Genomic DNA, 20,040 nt, shown 5'->3' on the forward strand with positions numbered 1-20,040 from the left:
GCAATCTTGACTCCAGCTTGTGCTTCATCCAGCTCAGCATTTCTCATGATGTACTCTGCATATAAGTTAAATAAGTAGGATGACAATATACAGCCTTGATGTACTCCTTTTCCTATTTGGAACCAGTCTGTTGTTCCATGTCCAGTTCTAACTCTTGCTTCCTGAACTACATACAGGTTTCTCAAGAGGCAGGTAGGTGGTCTGGTATTCCCATGTCTTTCAGAATTTTCCACAGTTTATTGGGATCCACACAGTCAAAGGCTTTGGCATAGTCAATAAAGCAGAAATAGATGTTTTTCTGGAAATCTCTTGCTTTTTCAATGATCCACTGGGTGTTGGCAATTTGATCTCTGGTTCCTCTGTCTTTTCTAAATGCAGCTTGAACATCTGAAAGTTCACAGTTCACGTATTGCTGAGGCTTGTTTGGAGAATTTTGAGCATTAATTTGCTAGCGTGTGAGATGAGTACAATTGTGCAGTAGTTTGAGCATTCTTTGGCATTGCCTTTCTTTGGGATTGGAATGAAAACTGACCTTTTCCAGTCTTGTGGCCACTGCTGAGTTTTCCAACTCAGCTGGCATATTGAGTGTAGCACTTTTACAGCATCATCTTTTAGGATTTGAAATAGCTCAACTAGAATTCCACCACCTCCACTAGCTTTGTTTATAGTGATGCTTCCTAAGGCTCACTTGACCTCATATTCCACGATATCTGGCTCTAGGTGCGTGATCATACCATTGTGATTGTATGGGTCTTGAAGATCTTTTTTGTATAGTTCTCTGTATTCTTGCCACCTCTTCTTAATATCTTCTGCTTCTGGCATATGCCTACCATTTCTGTCCTTTTTTGAGCCCATCGTTGCATGAAATGTTCCCTTGGTATCTCTAATTTTCTTGAAGAGATCTCTAGTCTTTCCAATTCTATTGTTTTCTTCTATTTCTTTCACTGATCACTAAGGAAGGCTTTCTTATCTCTCCTTGCTATTCTTTGGAACTCTGCATTCAAATGGGTATATCTTTCCTTTTCTCCTTTGCTTTTGGCTTCTCTTCTTTTAGTAGACACACACAAACTATTTGCCAAATAAAATAAAGGTCAAATGTGTAATATATGCAATATATAGTAGAATGTACCAACAATTTCATTTTTAATATTTGTTTATTGTAGAGTATTTATCTTTAAAAGATAATATAGTCTTCATGTTTCTAAAGTAATATTTACATACATAAAGTAATTTCTAAACCTTCATTTCAATCAAAACATATGGTTTGCAAAAATTAAATCATAAACATTTCTATATAAAATTCAGTCAGCAATCTTTTTGAAACAGAAAATTGAAATAGACCATTACATTGTGTGTGATGTTTCCATAGCATTAGATCAGATTACTATTCATTGGCTGGACAATAAATTGGAGGGTTATTTTTTCTTTAAGGACGTATTTAACAACAAATGCATATATAATAAATCCCCCACATATAAATGAGTTCTGTTTAGAAAGCAAGTTTCACAGTCCAATTTGTTCATAAGTCCAATAAAGTTAGCCTAGTTACCAACTAACCTAATCAGCTACATAGTCCTGTACTATAACAGATGTATAATACTTTTCACAAAAATAATATGCAAAAAACAAACACAAAAAATAAAACATTTTTAATCTTACAGTACAGTACCTTGTAAAGTGTAGCAGTATCAACTACATCGCCACTGCTTTTAGGCTTGCTTCTGGATATCCTGGGCTTAAAATGAAGATACTCTTCTTCTGTATTCTATACAGTCCTGTCCAGTGCACAAAATTACAACCACTTGTAGAGGATACACATCTGTGACAATGTCCACCAGACACGTGAACTAACTGTTTTGCCTGGACATGAGAATGCATGTTTATATTTTGAAAGTTTAAAATGTGAAGATTTGTATGCAGGGGACTAACTGTAGTTTGACACCAGAATCACATCTAATAACAAGTACATGTGACATGAGACTATCTGAAGAATATTGCGGAACAATATCTCTCATCTGTATTCACTCAAGGGCACAAGTTTATTGATAAGCTGAGAAAGGAAAAACCTACATTATGTAAATCTTCTCTCTTCTCTACTTTAAAAAAATTAACACACATATTCAAATTCTTTATAATTTAGAAATGAAAAATATTATGCTCCCTCGCATGCACAATGTAATGTATGATATAAAATAGATGAATATGAGGTTTAAAAAATCCATAGCAAAATGCTGGAATGAAAATGTATCATAGCAATGATTATCTCATAGCAATAAGTATGGCATTTTGTCCTTGTGATTTTCTGGATTTTCTGGATATATAAGTTTTCTATAAACAGTGAAAATTACCCTTATCACATTAAATCCAAAGCTTCTTAGCAATACAAAACAATGTTGAAATACTCATGTGCCAGTGACATTTTAAAGTATTGGTGGCAATTTTCACCTGGAGCTTAGGAGCATTCTAAATCTACTTAAAAATTATATTTTGTGATGACTCTCCTCTTTTTAAAAATATTTTGGTATCTTACATATAGGGCTCTACATCTTGGAATGATGAACTCTAAAACTGAGCATTTTTTTAAAATTTAAATCATCAAAGAACATAGGGTAGAACATGACAGAAAAGAAGGAAAGGTAATATTTGAAGGTAGGAATAAGTACAATATAATTAGAGTAGGTGTAGGAAGAGGTATTGAGACCAATCTCACTGTATCAAAGAATTTCTGTAAGCAGGGAATATCACTGTGTTAGATTGAAGACAAGTTTCCTGTGCAGCTGCAAATACCAAATATATACATGCAGAAAATGGGGAGTTGTTAAAGTTTTCAAAACAGTTAATAATATAATAAATGTTAGTTTTAGAGATGTAGCATGTCCATGAAGTTCAATATGAATTATATTTTGTTATTCAAAATTTTGATATTTGAAATTTAATCCTACAGAGTAATAAATAATAAAATATACTTCATATTTTATGCTTGAAAACTAAGGACAAGATCTGAAATTAAATCTAGTAAAAATTATTATGTGATTAGTCATTTGTAGAAGCTTCCTGCCGCTAGTGATCATATATAAATGTGTTACTGATTCAACTAAAGCATTCCTCATATCTCATCAATGAGACTAACCTTAAATCATGTTGTGAAGACTACTGCAGAAGTAATGCAAGATAAAAGTTTATCTTGTTTTGAAACATAACATTTTATAGCAAAAGCAATCTGCATAAAGACAGGAAAAATAAAGGCAAAATACATTTATTATTTTTTGTTATTTGTGGCATTGACTAGGAAAATATATCATGTTTCATGATGAATGACTTAACACGAACCAAATAAGCAATCACTGTAACTGAGATTGATGGACAATCTATTAGTACTTGACAAGTTATATTCACTATGGTAATAATGCTTTCTTGATTCCCCGATTACTTTCACCTAAGTCTCTTTGCTCTTCTAAGTCTATTCTTAGGATCGTTTTATGAGAATTAATTGCACCTGTTATCTTGTGTCATTTAGTGGGTTAGCAAACATTTATTGAAGCTTATCACATGAAATGATATACTCAATTTTAAGTGAAGACAATAAACAGGAAATGCCAGCTATACCCTGAGGAGTTTATTTCTTATTGAGAGAGAAATGTAAACAAATAGCACTTTCAATGTAATGTTATATGTATAGTGATCAAAACAGATATAGCATTAATGAGTAACAAGAGGTAAGCTTGGCTAGTCAGTAAAGGAATCAACCAACTCAATCTCGACCTTGAGTAACAAGAATGTCGAGCAGGATAAGAAAGTTGAAAATGGCATTCCAGATTTAAAGATTATGAAAAAATGCTTCAAAGTATGCCATGATTGTAATAAATAAAGTAGTTCAACAGATCTGAACTCATTTGAAGAAGCTGACCAGTGAGGATGATTGCATGTCTTCTAACTATGACAATGAAGTTGGGTACCTACGGTGAAGTTAGTTTGCTCAGCATCTGCCTACCTTATTAAATTGATTTGTTATGTTTCTTAGCAGAATTTTACCATATTCTACCACTTTTGTCAACCAAACATTCAAACTTGTGGTCTATTATCACTCTCATTGAAGCACTTCTTATTTTAATTTTGAAGAAATTGAATAATTTTTCTGTATATCCTAAACTTGCCTCACATATCATATAAGAATCACCTGAGGGAGACGTGTTCAATGTATATTCCTGATTTTCTTCTTTTGGAAATTTTGATCCCATAGCTTGAATTTGTGCCAATTTATATGTGTTTATTTTGTATGAATCTGAGGGAATTTTGTATGAATCTAATAGAATTAAACAACAAAGCAAAGTAGGGTATCACTGACTTTTTTATACATATCTGGGTGACATTTGGTTATATATGATAATTACAAAACAAATTGAAGAGAAACTGCTTGCAAAACTATTGTAATATATTTTAGTGCTTTCTATATATGCAGTGCAACTTTATACTTGTTCTCCAGAATACTAAGATTGGCAATGTGCAGAAATAGAAAATAAATGAACAGAAGCATGAAAGAAAGGAGGGGGACAGAAAGAATACTGAGTGCTGTCTTGTAACGAGAACAAAAGAGAAAGCAAGTGGCACATTTTTGTAAATGTAGTTGGTTGTATCTAAGTTATGATCACCAATGATATTTTTAAGAAAAGCAAAAATAAAACTTTTCACAGGGGACATTGCAAGTATTAATTTAATGAGAAAGAGCAGTGTCTGCTCTTTTGTTGCATACAGGTAAACAGGCAAGAATAGGGGAATTTTTTTAGAAAGAAAACTTATTTCTGCTAGAATATTTTAACCCCCTACCAGATCAAGCTACCATGAAACAAATAGAAAATAAAAAGGCTGAAAAGTTCTCAGGTTGAAAACAAAATCCTCTGCTTTCAGCAATAAATTCAGGAACCTCATATATTTATTATATATCCATCTAATGTATGCTTCAGTTTTATGTTATCTATGTTACATATGCACATATACAATTACTAGGAAATGTGAAAGGACTTGAAAATTTCTCTATTCACCGTAAGTTATCTTTATTGAGTTTTTCTTGTTTTCTTTGCTATAATTTTTTATGCTCACCCAGAGAGCCTGATGAACTATGGACAGAGGTTCATGACACTATACAGGAGACAGAGATCAAGACCATCCCCATGGAAAAGAAATGCAAAAAAGCAAAATGTCTGTCTAAGGAGGCCTTACAAATAGCTGGGAAAAGAAGAGAAGTGAAAAGCAAAGGAGAAAAGGAAAGATATTCCCATCTGAATGCAGAGTTCTGAAGAATAGCAAGGAAAGATAAGAAAGCCTTCCTCAGAGATCAGTGCAAAGAAATAGAGGAAAACAACAGAATGGGAAAGACTAGAGATCTCTTCAAGAAAATTAGAGATACCAAGGGAATTTCATGAAAAGATGGGCTCGATAAAGGACAGAAATGGTATGGACCTAATAGAAGCAGAAGATATTAAGAAGAGGTGGCAAGAATACACAGAAGAACTGTACAAAAAAGACCTTCACGACCCAGATAATCATGATGGTGTGATCACTCATCTAGAGCCAGACATCCTGGAATGTGAAGTCAAGTGGGCCTTAGAAAGCATCACTATGAACAAAGCTAGTGGAGTTGATGGCATTCCAGTTGAGCTGTTTCAAATCCTAAAAGATGATGCTGTGAAAGTGCTGCACTCGATAAGCCAGCAAATCTGGAAAACTCAGCAATGGCCACAGGACTGAAAAAGGTCAGTTTTCATTCCAATCCCAAAGAAAGGCAATGCCAAAGAATGCTCAAACTACTGCACAATTGTACTCGTCTCACACGCTAGTAAAGTAGTACTCAAAATTCTCCAAGCTAGGCTTTAGCAATACGTGAACCGTGAACTTCCATATGTTCAAGCTGGTTTTAGAAAAGGCAGAGGAACCAGAGATTAAATTGCCAAAATCCGGTGGATCATCAAAAAAGCAAGAGTGTTCCAGAAAAACATCTATTTCTGCTTTATTGACTATGCCAAAGCCTTTGACTGTGTGGATCACAATAAACTGTGGAAAATTCTGAAGGAGATGGGAATACCAGACCATCTGACCTGTCTCTTGGGAAGCCTGTATGCAGGTCAGGAAGCAACAGTTAGAACTGGACATGGAACAACAGACTGGTTCCAAATAGGAAAAGGAGTACGTCAAGGCTGTATATTGTCACCCTGTTTATTTAACTTCTATGCAGAGTACATCATGAGAAACGCTGGGCTGGAAGAAACACAAGCTGGAATCAAGATTACCAGGAGAAATATCAATAGCCTCAGATATGCAGATGACACCACCCTTATGGCAAGAAGCGAAGAAGAACTAAGGAGCCTCTTCATGAAAGTGAAAGAGGAGAGTGAAAATGTTGGCTTAAAGCTCAACATTCAGAAAACTAAGATCATGGCATCTGGTCCCATCACTTCATGGGAAATAGATGGGGAAACAGTGTCAGACTTTATTTTTGGGGTCTCCAAAATCACTGTTGATGGTGATTGCAGCCATGAAATTAAAAGACGCTTACTCCTTGGAAGGAAGGTTATGACCAACCTAGATAGCATATTTAAAAGCAGAGATATTACTTTGCCAACAAAAGTCTGTCTAGTCAAAGCTATGGTTTTTTCAGTGGTCATGTATGGATGTAAGAGTTGGAAGGTGAAGAAAGCTGAGTGCCGAAGAATTGATGCTTTTGAACTGTGGTGTTGGAGAAGAATCTTGAGAGTCCCTTGGACTGCAAGAAGATCCAACCATTCCATCCTAAAGGAGATCAGTCCTGAGTGTTCATTGGAAGGACTGATGTTGAAGCTGAAACTCCAATACTTTGGCCAGTTCATGGGAAGTTTTGATTCATTGGAAAAGACCCTAACACTGGGAAGGATTGGGATCAGGGAGGAGAAGGGAACGACAGAGGATGAGATGGCTGGATGACATCACTGACTCGATGGACATGGGTTTGGGTAGACTCTGGGAGTTAGTGATGGACAGGGAGGCCTGCCGAGCTTCGATTCATGGGGTCGCAAAGAGTCGGACAGGACTGAGTGACTGAACTGAACTGAGTTCTAAAGTACTAAAGCAAAATCTGTTCCCTAATCATGCCAGAGCCCTGCATTTGACTGAACCTCCACCAATTAGCAGATATATGTGTATGTTTTGTGACAGAGCTCATTAGAAATGAGAGCTTAAATTCTACTTCTTGATCATGCACTAGGCAGCTAATCCTAGGCAATTTCCAACAATCCAATCAGCAATATTTATTTAAATCTCCACCCCCTCCCCCATGGGCTTCCCTGGTGGCTCAGAGGGTAAAGAAATCGCCTGCAATGCCGGAGACCTGGATTTGGTCCCTGGGTTGGGAAGATCCCCTGGAGAAGAGCATGGCAACCCACTCCAGTATTCTTGCCTGGAGAATCCCATGAACAGAGAAGCCTGGCGGTCTACAGTCCATGGAGTCGCAAAGAGTCAGACATGACTGAAGCGACTTAGCAGGCAGTTACAAGTGTGAGATGCAGTACAGATGTTTCTGTTCCATAATACTATTCATGTGTGTGTGTACATGCTCAGTCACGTCTAACACTTTTGTGACCCCCATGGACTGTGGCCTGCCAGGATCCTCTGTCTGTGGAATTTTCCAGGCAAGAATACTGGTGTGGGTTGTCATTTCTTCCTCCAGGGAATCTTACTGACCCAGGGATAGAATCTATGTCTCCTACATTTCCTGCATGACAGGCAGATTCTTTACCACTGAGCCACCAGGGAAGATGTAATGACACGACTTCATACACAGCAACAAGTGCGTTTTAATAGAAGAACAGAGATGTGGCTTGCAGAAAATGTCAGGGGAAATGAATGGTGAGTGGCCAGAAGATAAAGCGTAGGCACATAAAATTTTAGAGCAATTATGCTGTGTTATTGAGTAACATCATGTCAAAGAGAATGCAACTGGATTATTTTTGTAGCATCTCTTTTATAAAGGTTATTGGTATAAAGTAATTGTTAAATTCATAGAGCTAACTACTTGTTATTTTGTATTAATCATATAATTTGAATTACTTAAAGTCTGCTATAAAGTCTGTGGAATGTTCATGACTCTTAACATGTCTCCATTATATTTGTTGAAGAGCAATAACATTCTAAAAAAATAATAATAACAATCGTTGCAGTAATTCATGTTCATCAATACTTCAGAGAATGGGAAAAGAGTTACATAAAATATTAATGTCTAATGTGGTTTTTCAATACTAATTATTGAATCTAAAGTGAAAGTGAAATTTGCTCAGTCGAGTGCAACTCTGTGATCCCATGGACTACACAGTCCATGGAATTCTCCAGGCCAGAATACTGGAGTAGGTAGCCTTTCCCTTCTCCAGATCTTCACAACCCAGGGATCAAACCCAAGTCTTCTGCATTGCAGGCAGATTATTTACCAGCTGAGCCACAAGGGAAGCCCAATTACTGAATAGAAAGTAGGTCCAATTACCAAAGATTATTTACACTTTACAAAACAATACAGCTGTTGATTAAAGCCACAGTACAATTTTAACCAAAGCCTGAAAATGAAAGTGAAAGTCTCTCAGTCGTGTCCAACTCTTTGCAACCCCATGGACTTTACAGTCCATGGAATTCTCTAGGCTAGAATACTGGAGAGGTAACCTTTCCCTTCTCCAGGGGATCCTCCCAACCCAGGGATCGAACCCAGATCTCCTGCCTTGCGGGTGGACTTTTTACCAGCTGAGCCACAAGGGAAGGCCAAGAATACTGGAGTGGGTAGTCTATTCCTTCTCCAGGGGATCTTCCCGACCCAGGAATAGAACTAGGGTCTCCTGCATTTCAGGCAGATTCTTTACCAACTGAGCTATTAGGGAAAGCTTGGTATATCTTAAATCTTAGAATATAGTGTCCCCTAAAATTGCAACAGATGTGGAATTTTGCTTCACAGTCTAAGATTTAAAACCAGAAAGTTACTTATAAGAGTCATACATGTAGCCTTTGTAGATGCTACTTCATATAATAAGAGCTGCGAAAGTTGAGAAAAGTTTATGATACGGTAAATGTTGCTTTAAAAATTTCTCAGAAAATTTCATTAATAAGTGTAAGTGAAGTGCAGTGTTTAACATTTTCCCCATTTTTCATTTGTATTATTTTTAAGGGAAATAATTTTATTGAAGAATAATTAATAAAAATGAATTATTTTGATGTTAGCCACTCACATTCTTCATATACTCTAGAAAAAGCAGAAAATTCTGTCATAACCCAAAGAAACCCAAAGCATGTTCTCCAGAAGATGGTCTTGCAAGGTGATCTTTTAGAAGAAACGGGAGTGGAGTAGGAGAGGGTAACTGGAGGAGAGTTGGAAGGGAAAGAAAAGAAGGATAGAACAAGAGGAGTGAGGGAGCGGCAGGGGAAGAGAAGCGAGAAATAAGAGAGGAAGAAAGGTACCAAAGAAATTGCATGGCTTAAATAATTGGGAAATGATGTAAAGAATTTCTATATGACCTTATCAATTAACAATTTTCATTCATAAGCATATTAAATCATTGAAATAATGCAACAGAAAAATGTGTCCATTTCCACAAAAAATAAGTGTTTCAAATATACATTATTATTGAATACATATAATTGTATTTATTTGTTTGTTTTTTGCTGGGCAAAGATTTTCAGTCTTTAAGTGGTTTTCACTCTTGATCTTAGAAAAAAGTTGTCATTTGATATTTTTATACTGTATACTTTTGGTCTTTAGCATACTGAGCTTGAAATTATTTCATTGACTCATAAATGTAATCGTTTATTTTTAAATTCACTTTTATTGGAGTATAGTTGGTTTAGAATGTTGTGTTGGTTTCCAAATATGCATTATTTTTAAAATAGGCAAAAGATTTGGAAGACATTCACCACAGAACACATTTAAATGAAAATAAGCACATGAAAAGGATATGCAGCACCATTAGTCAGTAGGGAAATACAAATTAAAGTCTCTATAATTTACTATTCCACACTGATGAATGGCTGAAGTTAGAGTAGCAATACTGGCAAGAATGGGACAGAGCTGAAGCTCTCATATTTTGTTTGTGTGGGTGTAAAATGACACAGTCTCTGGATAATAGTTTGAGATTCTTACAAAGCTAAACAAACAAACACCAATAATGAGAGCATATAATCTCATTCCTATGTAATTGTTCAGAAAAAATGAATACATTTATCCACATAAAAACTAGTACCTAAATACTCACCACAGCTTAATTCATAACAACCAGAAATAAGAAACAACTTAAATGTTAGTCAACTGATGAAAGGATTACCAAATTGTGGTTCATCTTTAGTATGTTGTTGTTCAATCACTCAGCCATGTCTGACTCTTTGCCACCCCATGGAATGCAGCATGCCAGGCTTTCCTTCATTATCTCCCAGACTTTGCTCAAACTCATGCCCATTGAGTCAGTGATGCTATCTAACCATCTCATCCTCTGTCACCCCCTTCTCCTCCTGCCCTCAATCTTTCCCAGCATCGGGGTCTTTTCTAATGAGTTGACTCTTCGCATCACGTAACCAAAGTATTGAAACTTCAGCTTTAGTACCAATCCTTCCAATGAATATTCCGGGTTGATTTCCTTCAGGATTGACTGGTTTGATCTCCTTGCAGTCCAAGGGACTCTCAGTATAAGGAATTTCAGTATATGGGAACCCTTAACTGGAAACAGACACTTGGGAACTTTTTCTCATAATGAAAATACTCTGATTCTTAAATCGTAATGATGATTATATGACTGTTAACATTTTCCACAACTCACTTAATTGTACTCCAAGGATTAGTGAAGATTTCCATATAGAAATTGAAATTTAGAAAAGTGATCATATTAAAAAAATAAAACCCTCATGAGATTAGCTCTGCCCTCTCCCTCCCACCTAGTTTTTAATTCTGCCTGTCTCTCTTTTTTCTCTGTCTGTCTCTCTCAGTCATACACACCCCACAAGTCACACCCCCACACACACACAAACACACACTCACACACAGGTTTCGACATCTGGCATGTATGAAAACTGTCATCTTTATCTTTAAAATGCAGTAATTCCAAATGGTGTTTTCAAGTGCACCTTGTCACTCTCACTACTCAATAACTATATATAAGTATCTCATCAGTGCAAAAGTCTACTATAGAAATTTCTTGAGAAAATAAAAAGAATTATTATAAAATCTTGTTTCAGGGGTCTTCAAAATTACTCACTAGCCATATTCGATCCTGATTCTGCATTCTGTCAGTGCCTTTCTTTCAAATGAGCCTACACACAGCAACCAACGTATGCAGTAAAAAATCTAAACTGTATCATGACTCATGAAAACAAAACACTTCAGTGACTTTCCACTCAAAGTATCTAATTTAACTTACAGGACCCCTATTAATTCTTTAATCTTTACAATCCCTGCTATTCTTTCTGACCTTGTATACATTTCTTTCACATTAGGCTTAAGCTTCAAGAAAATGGACAACTTTGCACTGGTGTTATCTCCAGGTGTTAAATTCATCTGGCAGACGGTAAGGGCTCAGTAAATATTTTCAAATAAGTGAATTATTTAAAATATTTTTGAATGGCTGTGTTGCTTTGCTGTGCACCTAAAACTACCACAATATTGTTATCAGCTATAACCCTATATAAAATTAAAGTTTAAATATTTTTTTCTTTGAATGTATATTAAAGGGTTTTAAATCTCATACCTTTTATTAAAGAAAAAAGTTTGGCTTAGAGAATCCTTTTTGTTTTGAGTTTATTGCCTTTAATTAGATTAGCTCTGCCAGAGTAAATGTTAATGTAGGAAACTGTAAGCACTTTCTAAATTTTAAAATAAAATGCAGAGGATTCAAACATCTGCTCTTTTTATTCAAAGAAACTAAAGAAAGACAAATTATCTTCTATTTTTAATACTGCATATATACATAATATGGAGTCTAATTTTTTCCCTCAATCCCTAAACAACTAGTCCTGAATGTTTTTCTAAAGTCATTCTTCACTTTTACATGATTTTTTAATGATTCACTTCAAAGACAAAATTTGTAAATATATTTGCAATTGCTTTTAGATTACCCTGTGTACCAACAAATAGCTTGCAAAATAAGATCAGCAGTATAATTTTTTCATAAAGAGTCATTAATTTGATTTGGTAAATTTATTGATTTCTGGCACTAAATCCATAATTGCATTCAAGTATAATAAATTTATACCACATCCTATGAATTTGATTTGTTGATCTTTGAGTCAGGAGTTTATACATGCACTTTTATTTAAATGGGTCTACAGAATTCTTTGCTCCTGTTGTTATGTTTTCATTAGTTTAGCTCTACTACTGTGTATTTTGATGTTGGAGGCTTCACAAATTTAAAAATCAAATTGATAGAATTTAAATATCTATTCCACAAAAAATTTGGACAAAATAAGAGCATTTTTTTAAAGTAGTAACTTAAGGATATGTTAAATTTCTTCTTCTTCTTTTTTTTACTTATTTTTTCATTAAGACAATTCTTGATAACAGGAGGAAAATATTTAATTTTTCATTTGAAATAAATATGGTTAAGTTGAAAAGAAATATAGTTACTATAGCTTGATCACGTCTAATTCAAAAAAAAAAAATAATGTAAGAAAAATAATGCTTGAAAGAGAACTAGTCGTGGGCGCTTAGTGCAGAATGGAAAAGGTCATCTTGTTTTGCCTGGAATAACACAGGTTTATGGACCTAGGTTATTTCACAAAGTTACTTTTGATATATTTATATGCAAACAAAGAAGGAGAATAAAAAATGTACTTGTCATTGTCAGTTTTGGAGGATGTTACATCAGATACAAACTGGCACAGAGAGAGAGAGTGTGAGGAATAAAACTCATCCATAGAGTGGACAGGGCCACATAGTCTGAGAACAACCTTGTGATTGTGCATTTTATATTAATAACGTGCAATTACCACTGCATAGGGTTTAAAATTTGTTACATTTTAAACAAAAATAATTTCAAATTTTAAGGAAAGAATTGTCTTAGAGAACTAAATTTCAGCATATACCACCATATATATGTGTGTATGTGTATAACTGGGATTCCCTGGTGGCTCAGATGGTAGAGTCTGTCTGCAAGGAGGGAAACCTAGGTTCAGTCCCTGGATCGGAAAGATCCCCTGGAGAAGAGAATGGCAACCCACTCCAGTATTCTTGCCTGGAAAATCCCATGAACAGTGAATGATGGGCTACCGTCCATAGGGCTGCAAAGAATTGGACACGACTGACCAACTTCACTTTCTTTCTTTCTTTCATGTGTATAAATATATTGAGCCTCCCAGGTGGCACAATGGTAAGGAATCCGCCTGCAAGAGACACAGGAGACATGGGTTCGATCCCTGTGTTGGGAAGATCACCTGGGAAAAGAAATGACAACCCACTCCAGTATTCTTGCCTGGGAAATTCCTTGGACAAAGGAACCTGATGGGCCACAGTCCATAGGGTTGCAAAGAGTCAGACACAATTGTATGTATATATGAACACATATGTATATATGAATATGTGTGTGTTCGGTTCTGTTCAGTTCAGTCGCTCAGTCGTGTCTGACTCTTTGCGACCCCGTGGACCGCAGCACACCTGGCCTCCCTGTCCACACTCACGTGTATGTGTGTATATATAAACATATATGTATTGATATACATATTTCTGTTGTGTAAATACTTCCCTCAGACAACCTAGCATTCTTCTCATATTTCTCATATAAATTCTCTCTATATTTGAGCTTTTCACCTCTAACATTAGGCTATATGCATAAATAATAAATTGCATAATATGCATAAATAATAAATAAATAATAAATTATAGCTTTTCTATTTTAATAAAGCTGATTTAAAACTTTTCAGATAAAATAATGAAATCACTGTAAAAAATTCATTTTCAAAATCAAGGAAAAATGGTTAAGATAACTTCCTCTTTACCTTAAAAACTCTGCTTTCCATTATTTCAAATAAGTTTCATTTACTGCAATATTTTATTAAAAGCATAACCTTCTCAATATATGAGTTTATTGGCATGTAAATAGTGAAGATTGTTGATGTTAACGTCACATGAAGCTATTAAACAGAGGAACAAAAGCACCAGCTGCTTCAGGGTCTTCTAAATCTTACAAGATCTGGTGAAAGATGATACAGAGATGATAGAGACAGATATTAACAATATTTGGAAAACAATTTTCATTTATATTATTATGAACTATTAAGGTGTTAATGGGCTTAGATATTATTTTCCACTGAGGTCCACACCTTTGTGTGTGAAAAACAGGTGAGCAAAGGGGGCTGGAGAGAAAGCACTACTATTATTCTTGGATAATTTAGCTAGAGAAATACAAAGAGGACCAGAGAATGACAGCACCCAAGTCACTGTTGAGGAAACAATCTCATAAATTCAGTTGTATAATTTCCCTAAAATTATAAAGTAGTTGATCTAAAGTCAAATGTGATTATTATTAAGTGCAGCTTATTATTTGTTGTGTTTTACCAAGTTATATAAATCATCTCTAATAAGTTTCCTGTTTTGTTTCAACTTGTTATTCTCCTAATAGGAATTTGTTTTCTCAAATCCAAGAATTTCCCTATAGAAATATAAAGAATATCCCAGGCTTATCTAATCTATCAAACATGCACATAAAATCAGAGGAGAGGAGATGGGCCATCAATGGCAAGCATCAAGGATGAAGATAAGGGTCACATTGACATATTTTACATCCAGTTTGTGAGCAAAGATGCCAGTAAATTCTGACAGGAAGCAGCAGTACCTTTCCTAAATTGCTATAATAAATTGTTAAGCTCTTTTAAAAGCTGGGAGGTGTCGTGGGTGAGGGGATGTGTAATCCTGAACTTTATAACTCGTGAAAATTAGCTATAAATTTAGGGAATGAAAGGAACAGCAAGAGCAAAGGGTGTCTTTTTAAAATTTTTTAAAGACTACACTTAGAAAATATCTAATCTTCATTCATAAGTCCTTTAAAATAACATGCAATTAGCATGTATTCCAATAAAGGACAGCAGTGGAGTCCAAATATTTTTATGTGAGGTAATATATTTTAATACATATAATTTAATTTTTTCTTTGGCTTCAGGCCATCTTTCAATTGTGAAATAAATGAGTGAATAACATAAATATGAATATTCTCATAATTAAAGCATACTATGAATACCACCTCGTTTGTCTCTTTCTGTATGTAGAGACCCTTGTAAGAAAAGATAATACATCTGTATGTACTTGAATTTTCGCTTGTAAAGTAGGGCCTAATATCTCAACACATATTTTATTAATTATTTGTATTAGGCCATGCCAAAGGAATGCATCTGGTTAATTGACTTTATGTGAGTCATTAATTTACCACACGTAATGAATAATGGAATTGAAGAATATGGCATTTATAGATAAGGAAACTAAGTACTAAGGAAATTAACTGACTTTCCTAGTACAAAACTGCTTATTCTCAGAGCATAATGCCTATTTTTTATCTCAGAATTTTATTCTCATGTTTTAAATGACAATTTGAAAAATTTAAGTATTATTTTAAAATTCTATCAGTTCAGTACAGTTGCTTGGTCGTGTTCAACTTTTTGTGACCCCATGGACTGCGGCATGCCAGACTTCCCTGTCCATCATCAACTCCTGGAGCTGGCTCAAATGCACGTCCATCGAGTTGGTGATGACATCCAACTATCTCATCCTCTGTCATCCCCTTCTCCTCCTGCCTTCAATCTTTCCCAGCATCAAGGTATTTCCAATGAGTCAGTTCTTTGCATCAGGTGGCCAAAGTATTGGAGTTGCAGCTTCAACATCAGTCCTTCCAATGAACACCCAGGACTGATTTCCTTTAGGATGGACTGGTTAAATCTCCTTGCAGTCCAAGGGACTCTCAAGTGTCCTCTCCAACACCACAGTTCAAAAGCATCAATTCTTTGGGGCTGAGCTTTCTTTATGGTCCAACTCTCACATCCATTCATGACTACTGGAAAAACCACACCTTTGACTAGATGGACCTTTGTTGGCCAAGTAATATCTCTGCTTTTTAATATGCTGTCTAGGTTGGTCATAACTTTTCTTCCAAGGAGTAAGCATCTTTTAATTTCATGGCTGCAGTCACCATCTGCATTGATTTTGGAGCCCAAGAAAATAAAGTCTGTCATTTTTTCCATTGTTTCCCCATCTATGTACTGTGAAGTGATGGGACTGAATGCCATGTAAAATTCTATACTTTCATATAATTCTTTAATAACTTAAAAAGTCATGCTGCAAACAATTTAGATCATTTAATGTTTAAAGGTCTGAGGCTAAGAACTAGTTAGAAAATGAAATCATGAGGAAAATCAGTGGGTCCTGGTATGCTAAAAATCAAAGGTGAAAAGTGTCCTTGGAAGTGTACGATCAATAGCATTAAATCCTACTCTCAAGGTCAAGTAAGATGAGAATAGATTCATATACTTAGTTTACAAATATTGTGATTTTGAAGAATGAAGTTTTGATTGAGCATGGACAATACTGAAATTGACTAAAGAGGATGGTGGGAAAAGAAGTTGTAACTGAGTCTAGACAATCATTTGGATGACTTTTTCTCTGAAGAAGGGAATTAAATGTAAATCAAATGTGAAATTAGGGTTGAAATGGATTTTTTTTTTTAATGCAATGGGAGACATTAAACCACACACATTTAAAGTACCTATGTTTCAAAAGAAGTATGCTCCATGAAAGGGATTCCCAGGTGACTCAGTGGTAAAGAATTTGCCTGCTAAGGAGATGCAGTTCGATTCTTGGGTCTGGGAGATCCCCTGGAGAAGGAAATGGCAATTCATTCCAGTATTCTTGCCTGGGAAATCCCTTGGACAGAGGAACCTGGCAGACTGTCATCCATGGAGTCACAAGAGTTTGACATGTCTTCAGTTCAGTCGCTCAGCCGTGTCCGACTCTTTGCGACCCCATGGTGAACTGCAGCACGCCAGGCCTCCTTGAGTTTCCTCAAATTCATATCCATTGAGTCGATGATGACATGACTTAGGGACTAAAATAACAGCAAACATATTCCATAAAGCAAAAACATAATCAAGAAAAGGAATCTATCCATCACCCCAACTGTATCTTTATAACTCAGTAATCTGTTTCTCCTGCTTCTCCCAGGCTCTCTTTCATATCTCAGGCAACCATTGTTCTGCTTTCTGTTGCTATAAATTTGTTGAAATTTCCTACAATTTTATATAATGAATCACATCATGTGTATTTGCTTTTTTGTCTGGCTTCCTTCATTCAGCACAATTATTTGACATTCATCAACATTGTAGAAATAAACAGTTCTTTTCATAGTATTGTTGGTTAACAATGTATGACATCTTGATTTTCGTTTTATAAATTGATACTTGCTTGGGTTCTTTTCAATTTTTTACTATTGCGAATAAAACTTCTATGGACTTTTTTTGTGCATGGACTTGCGCTTTCATTCCTTGTGCTTATTGAATGCCAAAAATAGGATATCTGATGAATCATATGGTAAGTATATGATTAGCTTTTTAAGAAACTTCCCAGATATTTTCTGAAATGGTTATACCATTTTACATATTCATAAACAATGCATGAGAGTTCTGATTATCATATGTAGTTGCCATCACTAGATATGATCAACCTCTTAACTTTCACCCATTATGGGTAAAAATATCTCATTGCTGTTTTAATCTGAATTTCCCTAAAGACAAATTGGACTTTCCTAGTGTCTCAGTCTGTGAAGAAACTGCCTGCAATGCAGGAGACCTGGTTCTAGTCCCTGGGGCAGAAAGATCCCCTGGAGAACGGAAGGGCAACCCACACTTATATTCTTGCCTGGAGAATTCCATGAGCAGAAGAGTCTGGCAGACTACAGTCCACACGGTCGCAAAGAATCAGACATGACTGAGCCACTAACACTTTTCAAGACAAATTATACTGTGCATCTTTTCATGTGATTATCTGCTAACTGTGAGGGTGTACTCTGAGAGGACCCTTGTCATCCTCACCTCTTGTCTTCATGCTTTTGTGTAAAGTCTCCCTCCCCTTCTTTCTTAAGCATGGATGAGATTTTCTGACTTAATTCTAAAATCAGTCGGATACAGAAGCTCATATGATAAATAGCTAAGGGTAGCTTCTGACCTGCAATCAGCAAATAAATGAGCCCATCAGTCTGGCAACTGCAGGACACTGAATCCTGCTAGCAACGATACAAGTTTGGAGGTAGATATTTCACCCATGAATCTTTGAAGAGACACCAGCCCTGGACAATAACTTGATTGCAGTTTAATAAGAGATTCTGAGGCAGAGGGCCCAGCTAAGCCTTGCTTAGATTCCCAATCCACGGATACTGTGAGTTAATAGAGGTATTTTGTTTAAGCAGCCAAGTGTGTCAATATTACTATGCAACAGTGGATAATAATGCACCATTTCTGTAGCCTTCTTGAGTGAAAGTTTGTTCATATCTTTTGCACATTTTTAATTGAATTATTTTCTGTGTGCATTTTGAGCCTGCCTCACTCATTCTTGATACAAACCGTTTATTGGATATATCATTTGCATATAATTTCTCCCAGTCTAAAGTTTGTCTTTTCATTTTTTTCATTGGTGTTGTTGTTCAGTCTCTAAGCCATGTTCAATTCTTTGTGACCCCATGGACTGCAGCACACAAGGCTTCCCTGTCCTTCACTATCTCCTGAAGTTTGCTCAAACTCATGTCCACTGAGTCGATGATACCATTCAATTATCTCATCCTCTGTCCTCCCCTTCTCCTGCCCTCAATCTTTCCCAGTTTCAGAATCTTTTCCAATGAGTCAGCACTTCACTGTGAAGACACTATTTTCTTCATAGTGCCTTCCAAAAAAGACAATATTTTAAAATTTTCATCATGTCTAGTGCATCCATTTTTTAATTTTATAAATCATGCTTCGTGGTTCCACTGACTGTGGATCAACCAAAGATTACACTGTAAGTACTTAGGGAGAATTTCAGTACCCATACTGTCAGAATTCACGCTATACTGGATGAATTCAATTTGGCAGTACAAATTGTGAGCATCTGCATTAAAAATTGGAGAAGGCAATAGCACCCCACTCCAGTCACTGAAGTGACTTAGCAGCAGCAGCAGCAGTATTAAAAATAAAATGTTTGTAAAACTCCTAGAAGAAAACATATATAGCAAGCTCCTTGACATTGGTATTGACAATGATGGTCTTCCTTGATGGCTCAGTTGGTAAAGGATCTGCCTGCAGTGTCGGAGACATGAGTTCAATCCCTGAGTCAGGAAGATCCCTTGGAGAAGCAAATAGCAATCCACTCCATTATTCTTGTCTGGGAAATCCCATGGACAGAGAAGCCTTTAGGGCTACAGTCCATATGGTCACAAGAATCAGACAGGACTTAGCAACTAAAGGACACAGAAAGCAAAGGTAACAAAAGCAAAAATAAACACAAGAGGCTACATCAAACTAAAATGCTTCTGCACAGCAAAGGAGCTCATAAACAAAATGAAGAGGCAATCTATTGATTGGAAAACAATATTGGCAAATCATATATCTGACAAGGGGTTAAATACAAACTACTTTAAAAAAAGAAAGAAAGAAAGAAAAAAACCTCATACATTACAATAGCAGAAAGCAAACAACCTGATTTTAAAAATAACAGAGTATCTGACGTTTTTCCAAGGAAGACATACAAACAGCTAAGAGGTACATAAAAAAGATGCTTGATATCACTAACCACCAGAGAAATGAAAAACAAAACCACATTGAGATATCACATCACACCTGTTAAAATGTTTATTATAAAAAAGGTAAGAGATAACAAGTGTCACTGAGGTTGTGGAGAAAAGGAAGCTCTGTGTATTGTAGCTGAGAATGTAAATTGGTGCAGCCATTACAGAAAACACTACGGAGATTCTTTAGAAAATTAAAAGCAGAACTATCATATGTTATAGCAATTCTACTTTGTGTATTTATCTGAAGAAAGTGAAAACACTA

The sequence above is a fragment of the Giraffa tippelskirchi genome, chromosome 5 (assembly GCF_054371585.1).
Source record: "Giraffa tippelskirchi isolate mGirTip1 chromosome 5, T2T-mGirTip1v1.2.pri, whole genome shotgun sequence".
NCBI lineage: Eukaryota > Metazoa > Chordata > Mammalia > Artiodactyla > Giraffidae > Giraffa > Giraffa tippelskirchi.